The 15,310-nt window shown below is 44.0% G+C and overlaps 1 pseudogene; it reads right to left on the minus strand.

The window, feature by feature from the left end:
• Positions 1-9,124: 9,124 nt before the first annotated feature.
• Positions 9,125-14,844, minus strand: LOC125345479 (annotated as a pseudogene).
• Between the last annotated feature and the right edge of the window lie 466 nt (positions 14,845-15,310).

Genomic DNA, 15,310 nt, shown 5'->3' on the forward strand with positions numbered 1-15,310 from the left:
GACTACCGTGGTGGAACATGGGAGGTCTCCAAGCACCCGACTCAGCTGCTTCGCCTTCGCCTCAAGAAAAGAAAGTTAGACTGAATATTGTTATAATTTTCTTTTTGCCTTCTTTCCTTACTACCCTGGCTAGTGTTGATGTTATTTTGGCAGCTCACTCCAAAGTGAAGTGACCACCATATTTTAGGTAGTTTTGGGCTTGCTCAGGAATACGGTTATAGCCACCCGACCCTTAGAGCACAGTTGAGAAGTTTATGTATTATTTTGTTGCTTACATTTGGGTACTAACCACTATACAGCTAATGGTAAGTCTGTATAGCTGAAAGTTAATTTTCAGTTTGCAGTAATCCTGCAGTCCCTTGGTAAACTAGACTAAGGTTATAGGTTCCTGAATAGGTAAGGTCAACGCCCCTGAGTCAGCCTGAAGAAGTTACAGAAGATGGATGATCTTCACCCATCAGCCCCACTTTAAAACCGAGGGACTAGAGTTGTTTTGGGGAAGGTGAGGCAGGATAAACTAGAGGCATGCAAAACCGAGGTACAGAAACTGTACTTGTAAGAAATATGGTTACTATTTTGGGCCCTATTGGCCCATGCCTTATCTCTGTATCATCCCCTAGACATGCAAGCCATTGAAATGGACAGAATGGAGCCATGATTGGCTCCCAAGGAACCAAAAAGAAAAAGGGGGAAATGAAGTGCCAGACTTTGAAGTCAGGCCCCACTTTACCACGTGAACCCCACTTTACCACGTGAACCCCATTTTACCACGTGAACCCCATTTTAGAATCGAACCCTGAGCCAATCAGATTTGTATCTGTGTCCTAATCTTGCTTGCTTGAACACCTGATTGTTGTAACCTTGTTCTTTGCCTTTATAAGCCCTGTTTAATCACAGCTCGGGGCTCCCTCCTAACCTCCGCTGTGTCGGTGGGTAGGACGAGGCCCGAGTTGCAGCTTGCTTAAATAAAGCCTTGCCTTGCTTTTGCATTTCAGAATGTCTGAGTCTCGGTGGTCTTCTTGGTGGTGGTTTTCGCGACTTGGCATAACACCTGCCTCCCTCGCTCCCTCCCTCCTTCCCTCCCTCCCTCCTTCCCTCCCTCCCTCCTTCCCTCCCTCCCTCCCTCCTTCCCTCCCTCCCTCCCTCCCTCCCTCCCTCCCTCCCTCCTTCCCTCCCTCCCTCCCTCCTTCCCTCCCTCCCTCCCTCCTTCCCTCCCTCCCTCCTTCCCTCCCTCCCTCCCTCCTTCCCTCCCTCCCTCCCTCCCTCCCTCCCTCCCTCCCTCCCTCCCTCCCTCCTTCCCTCCCTCCCTCCCTCCTTCCCTCCCTCCCTCCCTCCTTCCCTCCCTCCCTCCTTCCCTCCCTCCCTCCTTCCCTCCCTCCCTCCCTCCTTCCTTCCCTCCCTCCCTCCCTCCCTCCCTCCCTCCCTCCTTTCTCTCTTTCTTTCTATCTAACTTTCCATCTCTTTCTATCTTTCTATATTTCTTTCTATCTTTCTTTCTTTCTTTCTTTCTTTCTTTCTTTCTTTTTTCCTTCCTTCCTTCCTTCCTGCCTTCCTTCCTTCCTTTTTTTTTGGCCAGTCCTGGGCCTTGGACTCAGGGCCTGAGCACTGTCCCTGGCTTCTTCCCGCTCAAGGCTAGCACTCTGCCACTTGAGCCACAGCGCCGCTTCTGGCCCTTTTCTGTATATGTGGTGCTGGGGAATCGAACCTAGGGCCTCGTGTATCCGAGGCAGGCACTCTTGCCACTAGGCTATATCCCCAGCCCCCTTCCTTCCTTTTTTTACCTTCCTTCCTTCCTTCCTTCCTTCTTGGTGTAGTTGTGTGTTTTTCTTCTAGCAGGCTCTACAATTTCAGCCAAAGCTCAGCTTGTGACTTTTTCTTTTGAGTGATAATGCTGCCATTCCTAAGGATGGAACTCAGAGACTGCCTGCCAATTTTTCCCAAGTTTTGTGCTTTTCTGTATTTGCTCAGGGTTATCAGGATTCACACCTTGACCCAGGCCCTGGACAGGCATAAAAAACAGCACCCAAAATGTTTCATGCAGTAATCACATGCACACTTACACACCTACACACAAGTGAAGGAAAGCTTGCTCTACTTTATTCTGTTGAACAATTTCTTATTGTCTTTCACTCTTCTAGTTAAAGAATTATTCATGGTATTGGAATGTAGCCATGCAAACGCGTGCACACACACACACACACATACACACACACACACACAGAGTCAGAGACAGAGAGACACAGAGGGAGGAAGGGAGGGAGGAGAATACTCATTATAGCCTACCGCTTACATTTCAAGATTTAAATGGCACAAAATAAATAGTATGGGTAATGGAGAGCAGTACATATGATCAGCATTCTTTCTATACATGCATAAAGTGTCATAATGTAACCATTATTTTGCACAACTAGTATGTGTTAATACAAATTTTTAAAGAATACTTATGAGTGTTCCCCAAACAGAATTCCTTGTAGGTCAAGCTTTTGAGCTAATTCTCCTGAGCCCACGTCGAAGAGACCAAGAGATGCAACCAGCCTGGACTATTAATCAGTGAAGATATAAAGGACTTTTAACTCCCCTTCAGTCTGCTCTCCCTGTGGTGGGTCTGTCTCTCTCTCTCTTTCTGTCTCTCTCTCTCTCCCTCCCTTTATCTTGCCTATTGTGGGACTTGAACTCTGGACCTGGACGCTGTCCCTGAGCTCTTCAGATCAAGGCTAACTGCTCTACTACTAGAGTCACAGCACCACTTCCAGTGTTCTCTTGGTTCCCTGGAGATAAGAGTCTCATGGACTTTCCTGCCCGGGCTGGCTTTTAACTGGGATCCTCAGGTCTCAGCCTCTGCAAAGACTACAGGCTGGAGCCACCAGGGCCAGGGTTCTCTTTCTTTCAATGCTTTCCTTTCACTTCCAAATAAACTATACTGTTTACCTTAAATACTTTCCTGCCCTTTTATTCTTTAATGAGTAATAGTGTCCTCCCCACTCCTTTGAAATGGTAAAAACTTCACAAACCTCTGTAAAGGCTAGAGACTAAGATGGGAAGCTTATCTAAAAGGAAGCCCCAAGCTCACCCATTGTAGACCCAGAGAAATCTCCATAGGTTAGAATACTAAGAGACCTCCCTCTGAGCTGGTTGCCTAAGGGTTTGAGGTTGCTAGAGGTGACCACTTCTGTTCTCCCAGAAAGAACTAAAGGGAGCAGGTAACAGCTGCCATTGTTTTGTACATTTTTTACTGTTAATATAAAAAAGGGGGCTTTGTGCCTGTTAGACCTAAAGTAGGCCCAAATCCTGCCTCTCTTGTTCATTTCATCATCAGGAAAGGCTAGGGGACACTCATTTGCTGATTTACTGCAGAGATCCCCCCAGTCCTCCCCATCCCTCCCACACCCCCACCAATGGGAATAGAACTAGACAGCATGCTTGTGAAACATGGTATTGGAAAATCCTTCATGTGATTAAAGGGATCTTATAGGATGTTGGTGCCTTATAGATAAATCATCTGGATAGAGTCAAGACAAATTGAAACAGACATAAGGTCATTAGATTTTTTTTTTTTGAGTGATGGGTTCAGTCAAATAGATATAAAATACATCATCTGTTTACAAGGAATATACAGGATGACAGAGGTGGGAAGTACATAGCACAAACATGAAGGTCATGGTCCATACAGAATATACAGAAGTACCCTACTTTCACGGTCTCAGTAAAAAGTTGCACGACGTTTGCTGTTTCTTCAGTGTCTCCCTACATTTTCTTCTGTGGATTCTTGAGCTGAGTTTGAGCTCCCTTTACAGTGTTTCTGAATTTATCACAATAATGACCAGGACACACCAAGTGAATTTATCTTCTGTCCAAAGCACTGGGTGCTATGATTGAAAGTTCTCACAGGTTAACCAGGTTTATTTACAGTGAAGGTTTTCCTGATGCTAAGGGTTGAGATGTGAAGACATGTCATTCTTAAAACAGCGTGAAGCGGACTGCCGGTGCTCACACCTGTCATCCTAGCTACTCAGGAGGCTGAGATCTGAGAACAGCAGTTCCAAGTCAAACTAGGCAGGAAAGTCTGCGAAACTCCTATCTCCAATGAACTCCACAGAAATAGGGAGAGGAGAGTGTGTGTGTGTGTGTGTGTGTGTGTGTGTGTGTGTGTGTGTGTAAGTAGGTGAAAATGAGGGAGGGGGCAATACTGTTCGAAAAGAAATATAGTCATTACTTATGTAACTGTAACCCCTTTGTACATCACCTTTACTTCAATTAAAAAGCTAGGGACAGTTCAAATGTCAGGACCAAGCAAACAAACACCTCCTCCCCGCCGCCCCCAAACCGAACTTGATATTCCTGAGATTCCTATTCTTAATTGTCCAAATAAGCAACCATTGAGTTTTCTGTAATTCCAGAATATTCCAAACATTGCCTGTGGCCAATTCTGATCTTGAGAATTTGTTCCCATGTAAAAAATAGGTTTCCAGTCCAGACTGGGCATGTGGCTGGCATAGCCATCTCTTACTCTTTCTCCATGTTTGGTCATCAGTGGAAGAATCACAGTGCCAGGAATATGTAGGGGAGCGGGAGAGAGAGACAGAGAGAGACAGAGATAGGCAGAGACAGACACAGAGAGAGGGGAGGACAGGCACACTGGTAGGTTGGTATGTAGGTTGAGTTGGATTCAGCCAAAGTATCAAGTTGTTTGTGGTGCTGAAGTTCAGACAGGAGGCCTGCTGTGAACTCTGGCCAGTGTGAGGAGCCAGACCCCCAGCTTTCCCTCTCTAGTTTCGGGGCTCCCTTCCACTCTCACCTCCCACTAGATGGGGTATTAGCCAAGCTGTCCTTAGGAAGCTCTTCACTCACCTGTTTCAGAACCACGACTGCGATCAGATCTTACCCTTCCCTGGAGAAAACTGCTGCTGCCAGGTATGGGCAGATTTTGTGTTCTGGAAGTTTCAAACTCCATGGATAACGATGAGCTGGGCCGTCTCGTCTTTCAGGGGGCTCAATGGATCCCCATCTCACACAATTACTCTGTTCATGTACATGAGCTTCCTTCCTCAGGGAGCTCCTGTGGTCTTCTCTAGGGCATTCTAGAATGCCGTGCTACTAGTTGCTGTCTCTTTCTGATCTCATGAGCTTCAGAATTCAAGGGACTGACAGATTCCAGCTCAGCCTCTTCCTCTCCACGTGTCGTAATTGCCTCTACCTGGGTGGTATCTATTCAAAGAAATATTCTAGCCTGCCGATGTCATCCTTGAGTGGAGCATAATGTGGCTGCTAGGCCGGGATCACTAGCTCACACCATGGCTAGAACAGTGCTGTAGTTACCAGGACAGGCAGTGTGGTGACAAGACTGGAAATGGAATTGTATCCACTAGGAAGTGTTGAGCCAGGCACCAGTGGCTCACACCTGTAATCCTACTTACTTCAGGAGAGTGAGATCTGAGGATTGCGGTTCAAAGCCAACCCAGACAGAACATTTCATGAGGCTCTTATCTCTGCCTATTGACAAAAGCTCTAGAAGTAGAGTTATGGCTTGAGTGGTAGATTGCTAGCCTTGAGCAAAACAACTATGAATTCTGGAAGGTATGTGCTGCGTGTTTTGTGGTATGGCTACCCTCTGATTGTCTCTCCACTTCCGGTTCCGTGACTCCCAGTCTCTCTAGGCTGCCAGTGTGTCTACGCAAGTCTCACTACTATTAGAAGAGCCATTCCCATAGCTGTCACACTGGCCCTCCCCTCCTGCCCCCAGCCCCCGGGGCCTCCAAGAGAAGGCTGGTAGGCTCTCTCTGGATGCCAGGTTCCTCCTGTGCTGTATGGCACTGCTTGTGACTGCTCCAGTGGTTTTCCCAATGTGATCTGCCCTAGGAGTAGGTTCAGGAATTCCTGCACCACACCTGTGCAGCTAGCTTCCTTTTTTCTTTTTGCCAGTCCTGGGGCTTGAACTCAGGGACTGAGCACTGTCCCTGGGTGCTCAAAGCTAGTACTCTACCTCTTGAGCCAAAACACCACTTCTGGTTTTTTCAGTGTATGTGGTGCTGAGGAATTGAACCCAGGGATTTATGCATGCTAGGCAAGCATTGTACCTCCAAGCCACCTTCCCAGCCCTCAGGTTAGTACTTTTGAAAGCTTATATGAAAGTGGTGAGTAGAAAATAGAAACCTCAGGGGGCCTGACTCTAGAAGTAAGCTCTAAAACCAGATAGAGTGGAGAACATCAGTAGTTCTAGCATTTGGAAGGCTGTGATGGGAGGATCTTGAATTCAAGGCCAGTTTGGTCTACACAGTAAGACCCTGTCAGGAAAGAATGAGAGGGAAGGAGAGGAAGAAAGAGTAAAGAAGAAGGGGCTTGGAGATGTGGCTCAGTTCGTAGAGTGCTAGCCAGTGAGTGAAAGCATCAATACTGAGTTCAAGTCCTGGTCCCCTTCCCCCCCTCAATAAAAAGGGGGAACGGAAAACAAAGAATTAACCCATTATAATAGATGCACATCTGAGGACAGGCAGTTATCAAACTGATCATAAGCAGTGTTAGGAGATCAACTCAAAGAGTCTGTGTATAAGCAATCTATACAGATAGGAAGATATTTAAGTGTCAATTTTGGGGAAATTTATTTCACAAAACTATTTCACTTAAGGATGGTCCTGCGAAAATGCAAAATTTATGTATGAGATAAAAGACTTATTCTAAATACATTTTGTTGGGAGCAGGCATTTGTTTATTATAAAATTCAGCAAGGTAAAAATATAATTACACCAGTTATTGTCAAAAGACTAATTCAGAGGTCAAGTTCAAAGAACAAGGCTCTTACAAGAAGATGAAACTGCTAGATACATATAAAGAGAATGGGTTAAATGTTACTAAAGTGGTGGTGGTTCTCCCCCCCTTTCTAAAAACTAGTTTCATAGCTAGGTGCTGGTAGCTTGTGCCTGTAATCCTAGCTACCCAGGAGGCTGAGATCTAAGGATTGAGGTTCAAAGCCAGACTGGGCAGGAACACCTGGGAGTCTCTTACATGTAATTAACCACCAAAAAGCTAGAAATGGAGCTGTGGCTCAAGTGGCAGAGGGCCAGCCTCAAGCACAAAATCTCAAAGACAGCACCCAGGTCCTGAGTTCAAGCCCCAGTACTGGTACAAAAGAACAAACAAATGAACAACAATCAAAGACTACCTTTACAAAGTAACAACCAACACCTAATTAATTCTAACTTACTTAGTGGCACTATAACCTGGAAGAATGACCATCAATTATATACATATTTTTGTAGGTTCTGATGCTTGAACCTAGGGCCTTAAGCATAACAGGAAAGCACTCTACTATTGAGTAATATTCCCATCAACTTCCCCTTTGATTGAGACAAAAAGTCTGCTCAGGCTGACCTTGAACCTACTCTTTCTAAGTACTAAGATAACAGCATGTACCACCATACCTAGTACCTACAATTATGTTTCTAAAATAACTTATATGCAGGATACAGTGGAGCAGCTTACACTTAACTTTAAATGCAATACTATTTGTGCAAGCTTATAGATTGTTTTCAGTATTTTGTTTTTACGACAGCACTGTTTTCTAGCACTTGGATCATTATCTGTGTTCTACCTTAGGGTTCTAAACACTGACACCCCTTCTGAGAACACAAGAAGTAAAAACCTTTCCTGTTAATAGGGCCCAAGAAATGACCTCAAACCTGCTAGATTAGGGCAGGAATGGAGTTCAGTAACTGAAGATCTGAGGAACATTCAGGAGACTACCCTTCCACAATGTATTTTAACGATTTCTCATTACTATTATCAGAGAAACATGGTGGAAAGGGAATTAAAGTGTCCTATGCTCTAAGATATGCTAAAGAGCCCTTGTTCTCATAACCATGTGTATGAAAACGATTTTCCTTACAGAAATACATGTCTAGGAGCCAAGGCAAGCTTTGGCGAAAACAATTGGTAGCTTTTGTTTGTCTCTGGAGGTTTCCATGGAAACAGCCTGAGACAGAGAAGGCAGCATTATCATCTGGCTGTGGAAGCTCACTGGTATCACTTCTGGTGAGTCTTGACAATGAGACACACAGGTTCAAGTAATGCTTCCATAATCAGGAACCTAATGAAGCCACATGAAGTGCCAAATGGAGCCCCACAGCTGAACTCTTTAACTTTCATGGCACCAAGCTTCCTGGAGAGTATTTACAATTCTATGATATCAGATCTCAGGCAGGCAAATAATGCCACCTGAGGTGTTTATTGCACAGAGCGGAATGGGGTGGTCTCATCCATCATTTTTCTCCTCCTTTATGTCTAGGTGATTCATGTGTGTACTTTAACACAATAATAGGCCAAACACATTCATCTAACCTTAGTTCAGGTAAGTGCTTCCCAGGGAGCCCACAAAAGCAGTCCTACCTCAAAATTCCGCTTCGGGAGCCCACTCAAACCATCAACGTATAAAGAAAACAAGCAAAGACACAGAGAGGCATGCAACCTTTAGCACCATTTTAAGACCAAGGAGGGGAAGAGTGTCGATAGAAGTCTGAAAAGGAATATGGGTTTTATCCTAGAATGGGATCCTAAACACACAACCCACTTGTAGAGTCCAGTATATTTTTTTAAGGACAAGTCTGAGAAAGTATTAATAGAATATCAAAATCCATTATTCATCAGAGGCAGAGGAGCGGACATATAACACAGTCATGTGCTCCACCAAGAAGATTTAAGGTGGCAGACCACTGAAAAAGTATCTATACCTCTGTGTGCTATGCATGGATGTAGATTAAATTAGAACGTAGAACAAAATCTCAGCTTGGTCTTTTCCACAACGAGGGACTAAAACTCTAGGGAAAAGTTTACTCAAGAGATGTGCTGAAGATGGTTATATAAAGTTTAAAGGTAAGAAATTATGGGCAAGGAAACTAACTTTAGATCTCATCAAATTCAAATCTTTCATCTTACTGATGGGAAAAGCTCACATGTCAACAGAAGGGTAGGTTACCTCTGAGCAGGAGAATTGTGCCTTTTTCTCCCCCAACCTGTTTATTGCTTGGATGCCTTTAAATCTTTAACATGTGTTGCTTAAGGAAGCTCAGGGAAAATGACAAAGAAATGTCAGAAAGGATGCCACAGTTTTATGAAGACTTTTGGCAATTCATACTCTGATGTGCTTCCTATTTGAGGGGAAAATCCCAGTCATCTTATGGTAAAAAAGAAAAGTTACTTTGAGAAGCAGGTTCTTTCCTGAGCCGCTGTGGTTGGTAGCAAGTGGCCTCACAGCTGGAAGTGTTCGTCTGTCCCGTCTCTGTGGTTCGAGCTGGATTCTGCAGACCCTGTTTCATCGGGGTGGCTGCTGTCTTGAGAATCCGTGCCAATACTTTTGGTCTCTGACTGGAGATGGACGGACACCTGGACTGCTATTTCTTGGCCTTGTTCATTGAGAGACCCATCATCCGAATCTCCTCCTGGGGAGGTACTCCGCCCCATCTCTGGGTTGATCACATAGATGCCCCCTTGGGCGTCCAAGGCAGGTCTCTCCTTCATTCTTTCCCCCATGTCATCAGGATCATCCACCCGCACAGCTTCGAACATCTCCTCCACAAATGCCCGGCAATTGAGAATCAGAGGTGGGAGGGGCACGCTTCTGGCCAGCTCTTCGATATAGCGAGCAAACTCCATGGTCTTGAACTGAGTGACTTTGGCGAGCTCCAGAGTCTTGGCGGAAGTGATGATGGGGATGCACTTGGCGATCTCAAAGGCCTTCTGGAGTTTCTCGGCCCCTTCAGTTCTGAAGAACTCGTTGATGGCCTTCTCGGTCTTGCAGAGATGGCTGCTCATCATACACAGCCATGTGACGTTCAGGATGAGCGTGATGGTGAAGGCGATGAGGGAAACGATCATGTAGTAGATGCTCATGTCTCCGGAGGTGAAGATCACACGGAGGGTGACAGAGTAGGAGGCATGCACGGGAGAGGTGACAAAACATGTGTACAGCCCGCGATCGTCAAAGGCTACGTTGGTGATGTTTAGAAACTGATCAGAAACCAGCCATTTTCCACCTGATAAATCCAACAGAATTAAAAGATATACATATATGCATAAAAATCAATTAACATGCAAATGGCCTCTTCAGTGTCCCACTTTTTTATAAAAGCCATTTAATGCATTGGTTAGATTCCACTGTTTAAACCACACACGCACACACACGCACACACGTTATATCTACTGCCAGAATTTAATTAGCTTGGAATTTTTTTAAAAATCAAGATCTTCCTTTGTGACACTAATAAATGTCATCATTTCCTTTTTACTGCTAGACATAAAAAGTGTTTCAGGCTGGGTGCTGGTGGCTTTGTAATCCTTGCTATTCAGGATGCTGAGATATGAGGAACATGGTTCGAAGCCAGCCTGGGCAGGAAAGTCTTTGAGACTTTTATTTCCAGCTAACCAACAGAAAATCAGAAGTGGTACTGTGGCTGAGCATTAGCCTTGAGAAAAAGAGCTCAGGGACAGTGCCCAGCCCCAGGCCCTGAGTTCAAGCCTCATGACTAATTAAAAAAAAAGTCAGGGAGACAAGTGTGTCTAAGCAGTACTTGATACTCAATGAGTAATCTCTAAAACATTTTTGTATACCACAACCTATGCCTGTAAAGATACTAAGATACACTCTAGAAATATAAAGCATATACCATACTTCAGAAATATGAAACTATGGTCATTTGTGGAGTGATGGGTTATAATTTCTATTATTTTTATTTAGTTGTGACTGTGTTGGCTTGTTCACTTTTCACAATGCACTTTTTTTTTCTTTTTTTTGCTAGTCCTAGAGCCTGTCCCTGGTTTCTTTTTACTCAAGGCTACCACTCTACCACTTGAACCACAGTGCCACTTCCAGCCTTTTCTGTTTATGTGGTGCTGAGGAATCAAACCCAGGGCTTCATGCATGCCAGGCAAGCACTGTACTGCTAAACCACATTTCCAGCCCTCTGTGAGACTCTAATCTCCAATTAACCACAAAAATCCAGAAGTGGAGCTGTGTCATAAGTAGTGGAGTGTTAGCCTTGAGCACAGAAGCTTAGGGACACTGCCCAGGACTGGCCCCCCCAAAAAAGGAAAGAGAAAGCTTTCATCAAGGGTCTATGGGTCTGAATTATTTTAGGGATGGACACATTAATATGTACTCTGGACTGTGCCCATCAAAATTGAGCTAAGTTCAAGCTAGATTTATTTTTTAGTAGCTATCACTTCATTAATGCAAAAAAGGAAAAAATATGTAGCTATAACTACAGCCATTATCCTATAAGTTTCTGTTCTCTGAACTCAGAGCTATGAAACGATGCTCTTTGAATCAAAGAACTCCATAAACTCCATTAATCAACCAGGGCACAATGACCATCATGGAAACTCCAGCTCACTTGCGGATAATAGCTCAAGATTTATGAACCTTACTCTAGACTGACATGCTCTTCAAACTCCTCGCACTTGAGATTTATAAAACTTAATACAATTTTCCAGGGCTGTTGCTGAAAGCACCAATGATCGATGTTAGTGGTTTTCAAAGTTAAAAAACAAACAAACACAAAACACCCAGGAAAATGAACTGCCATTGAGCTTGGCAGGTTTTGTCCTAACATAAGGCTTTGTTTATGCAGCAGTCTAGAATGGTCACACTGAATAATTCAAGTCTCAGATGTGTTTCTTCAGGCTATCCTACAGAAGGGAGAGAAAGGGGTAATAGTGTGGTAGGTTCAAATGTGGAACTCCAAATAATGTTTGAAATACACATTCTGGGAACCATTCTAGGGAATCTCATTTAGAAGGATTGATACATTTTCTTTTTCCATGTGCCAGTCCTGAGACTTGAACTCAGGGCCTTGGTGCTGTCCCTAAGTTTTCTCATGCATGCTAGGAGCTGTGTGACATCTCTTTTCCTTTGTGTATGAATACCAAAGAAGGAATTACTAATTACCTCCTCTAGTAGTTTCCAAGATAATATGAATAACTGACATCCTTTATATTTCAAGGGGCTATGCTCTTTCTAGCAAAACACTGCCAGCAAACCAACAAACAAAAATTATATTGGTGGCTGGGAATGTGGCTTAGTAGTAGAGTGCTTGCCTAGCATGCATGAAGTCCTTGGTTCCATTCCTCAGTACCACATACACAGAAAAAGCTGGAAGTGGCACTATGGCTCAAGTGATAGAGTGCTAGCTCTGAGCAAAAGAAGCTCAGGGACAGTGCCAAGCCCTGAGTTCAAGCCCCAGGACCACCTGCCCCCCTGCAAAAAAAAATAATAAGGTGGCTTTTTCCAGGGTGTTTATTTTGTAGAGATCCCAGAATTGAATTTTCACCTCTGGCTTTTCATGGCAACTCCTTTTGAGGGACATTATAGTTTAAGTACTCATTATAAACATCGTTCTAGTACTGATTACTAATTGACAGTTCCACAAATATAATAAAATTAAAACCTATCAAAAAGTAAATCTTAGTTGATTATCATGTTCATGTAATTTTTAAGACTGAGGAATAAAAAGTGGAAGAGAAACTTCCCTGTTTTCAAGTAAAGTATGGAATAGAAAAGAAATGAGCAGCTAGGTCCTTGTGTCTCATACCTGTAACCCCAGCTATGCAGGGGGCTGAGATCTGAGGATTCTGGCTGGAAGCCAACCCAGGCAGGAAAGTATATGAGACTCTTAATCTCCATTTAACCAGCAAGAAGCTGGAACTAGAGCTGTGGCTCAAGGGCTGAAGTGGTAGGTAGCCTTGAGCAAAAAAGCCAAACGAAAGTGTGCGCCCTAGTACCAATGGACGCATACAACACCCCCCCCCCCCACATACACACAGAGGCACACACGTGTACACATGAGCTGGAAGGACTTTTAGAACCTATTACCCTTCTTTTGTTGGGTCGGGTGCGGGGCTTGAACTTGGGGGCTCAGTGCTGTCCATGAGTATTTTTCCTCATGGCTGGTGCTCTACCACTTTGAGCCACAGTGCCATTTCTGGTTTTCTGGTGGTTAATTGGAGATAGGAGTTTCATCAACTTTCCTGCCTAGAATGGCTTCAAACTGTGACCCTCAGATCTCAGCCTCCTGAATAGCTAGGATTATAGGCATGAGCCACCAGCACCTGGATTTTATTTTCTTTTTAAAAGTCCAGCCAAATCCCTCTTTGATGTATGTACACATGCGGCTGACACCTCTGGCCCTGAACAGTATGCTGACGTACAACTGTACATTGCTGCCCTCATTTAACTTCCATGAAGAAGGAAACCAAACTTCCAATGAGGAAGGAAAATAACTGTCATCCTGGAAAGACCTTTTACATTTATAACTATTCCTTAATACATTTTTTCCCTTTCTGGTTAAATAATTGCTTTGTTCCTTTTAATAGGTATAATATTCTGGGGCCTTTCAAGAAGTTTTAAGCTGGCTGGTGGGAACAACATGGCGGACCGCCTCACCCAGCTCCAAGACGCGGTGAACTCGCTTGCAGATCAGTTTTGTAATGCCATTGGAGTATTGTAACAGTGTGGTCTGCCAGCTTCATTTAATAACATTCAATCAGCAATTAGCAAAGACCAGCCAGCTAACCCAACAGAAGAATATGCTCAGCTTTTTGCTGCACTGATTTCCCGGACAGCAAAAGACATTGATGTTTTGATAGATTCCTTACCCAGTGAAGAATCCACAGCTGCATTACAGGCTGCTAGCTTGCACAAGCTAGAGGAAGAGAACCACGAAACTGCTACCTGTCTGGAAGATGTTGTTTATAGAGGAGACTTGCTTCTGGAAAAGAGCCAGAGCGCACTGGCTGACATCGCTCAGTCCCAGCTGAAGACAAGAAGTGGGGCCCACACCCAGCCTTTCCCAACTACTAGCACTGTCACACCCTGGGCTGAGAAAAGGACCGGTCCATGCCATTAGAATTCCACAGCAGATGGCAACATCCACCTCTCATAATGCTGCCTTTCAGCTGTTTTTTTTTTTTTCTTTTTCTTTCTTTGCCAGGCCTGGGCCTTGGACTCGGGGCCTGAACACTGTCGATGGCTTCTCTTTTGCTCAAGGCTAGCACTCTGCCACTTGAGCCACAGCGCCGCTTCTGGCCATCTTCTTTATATGTGGTGCTGGGGAATCAAACCCAGGGCTTCATGTATACAAGGCAAGCACTCTTGCCCCTAGGCCATATTCCCAGTCCATCAGCTGTTTTTAATTCTTTCACTGTTGATACATAAACTTATAACATCCTGATGGAATCTGTTTTAAGCCATCTTTGTGTCATCATTTGGTCCCCGCCCGCCCCCATGAAGATATCAAGACAGGTATACAATTGTGTTCATAATAGAATTAAACATATCTTAGTTTAAAAAAAAGAAGCTGTAAGCTATTCATCCTGGCATCATGTTTTTTGAGTTTTCTTGCTACATGTGTCTGAGAATAAAGAATATGAAGGAGTCTGATACATTGATACATTGACACAATTACTTTGCCTCTGCCATCCAGCTGTTGTCCTTTTGAGTTGTACCAATGGACATCTTCATGGGGACCGACTGTGAGAAGACACTCCATAGAAATGCTGGTGCCCTCTTTGGCTATGATGACGCCATCACCTGAGTGGGAATTTGCTGAGAATTCAAAGCTTGGGGGAAAAGAGGCGTCAGATGTCTGATTTGCTTCTGGGAGAGCCATGTGGTTGAAATTGACATCTTTCCAACAAAAGCAGCTGGCACAATCACCACTAAAATGAATAAGCAACAATGTGGCTTCATGGGAGAGAAAACAATAACAACAACAAAAAAAAATCTTGTTTGTATTTAGGAAACACAAAAGCAGCTCTGCTGTAACAAGGGCACAATTGAAGATGCACAGCTTGGTAGAGAAGTTTTCCAAAAAAAAAAAAAAAAAAGGAAAAAAGATAGATCCAAGTATATCTTGGAAACTTCAAGATTGAAAAGAGGTAAGTTGAGATGAACCTAAAAGAAAGCCAGATATAAGGTTTAACCAAGTGAGATTTATAATAGGGTGAAACTATATGTTCTAGAAATAAATAGATATGAACCTGATCAGAATAATTGGGGCTGACATCAGGCAGTGATCAGAGAGAAGTGTACCTCAAAAATCTTACACAGAGATGGTAGTAGAATCAGCAAAGAATTGAGAAACAACAGGCGTGAGGCTCCAGGGCCTAGCTTTGCTCCCAGCTGTAGAGCCCTGGCAAGCAGCCTTCTCTCTGGGCTTTCTGCTCTCTTATTTGTCAAATGAAGCACCCTCTAACGACAATTCTAGTTCAGAAATGCTATGGTTCTATTTCACACTAACAAATTCTATGCATCAGGGAGCCAATGAAG

The sequence above is a fragment of the Perognathus longimembris genome, unplaced genomic scaffold (genome assembly GCF_023159225.1).
Source record: "Perognathus longimembris pacificus isolate PPM17 unplaced genomic scaffold, ASM2315922v1 HiC_scaffold_5665, whole genome shotgun sequence".
Taxonomy (NCBI): Eukaryota; Metazoa; Chordata; class Mammalia; order Rodentia; family Heteromyidae; genus Perognathus; species Perognathus longimembris.